The following is an 806-nucleotide window of genomic DNA, read 5'->3' as shown; positions in this document are numbered from 1 at the left end:
AGTGAGGGCCTCTGCTGCTCCCCGTGCCCACTTGCCTCCCTACCTACCCCATAGCTTCCTTCACCTCAGTAGTATTCAAATTCTGCAATTCCATGCAAAGTTTGTTTATAAAGGGGTTCTCTTGCTGGGAGAAAAGTGGTTTGAACCAATGCCATCCTCTTACATAATTTCTGCTGACTCAGACCTCTGCCCCCCTCCCCCACCCCTGCCCCTCCAACTATATGCCAGCATCCCTTTTCTAGCTGCATCTGGGTGGCAGGGAAGTGGGTGAAGCAGGCTGGGAACAAGAGAACTAGAGAGTAGGGAGTGGCTGGGCTTGTGGCAAACTGGAAAGTGCATGCCCTGTTTAACAGGAAAGAAGCACCGTCGCACCAGCTACTTGTGGCTGTGCGGGCCTGCACCATGGACAATGCCAGGGCATCCAGAGTTTTCAAGGCAAGCTGAAAATCCACATTTTTGCATGAAGTTTCCTGCTTTTTACGTGTTGGCAAGTAATTTAGAAAATGTTGACACCATGGGGTTCAAACAGTATACATCCAATATATATCTAGTTAGTCTACAGACAGTTTTTAGAAACTAGAGTTCAGATAAAGTCATGACCTTTCAGCTTTTGTTCTGGATACTAGGTACGTGTGTGTGTGTGTGTGTGTGTGTGTGTGTGTGTGTGTTTTCACATTCCTGAAATGGAATCTGATTGGCCCAATGTACCTTTTCAGGCCAGAGTTTCTCAGAGGAGTTTATCACAGAGTTTGGCTGCATTTGGGTCAGTGACCACTGGGGCTGCCTAAGGCCTACCCTTTCAGCAG

The sequence above is a fragment of the Lipotes vexillifer genome, unplaced genomic scaffold (assembly GCF_000442215.2).
Source record: "Lipotes vexillifer unplaced genomic scaffold, Lipotes_vexillifer_v1.1 scaffold980, whole genome shotgun sequence".
Lineage (NCBI taxonomy): Eukaryota > Metazoa > Chordata > Mammalia > Artiodactyla > Lipotidae > Lipotes > Lipotes vexillifer.
This window is presented reverse-complemented; position numbering follows the sequence as displayed.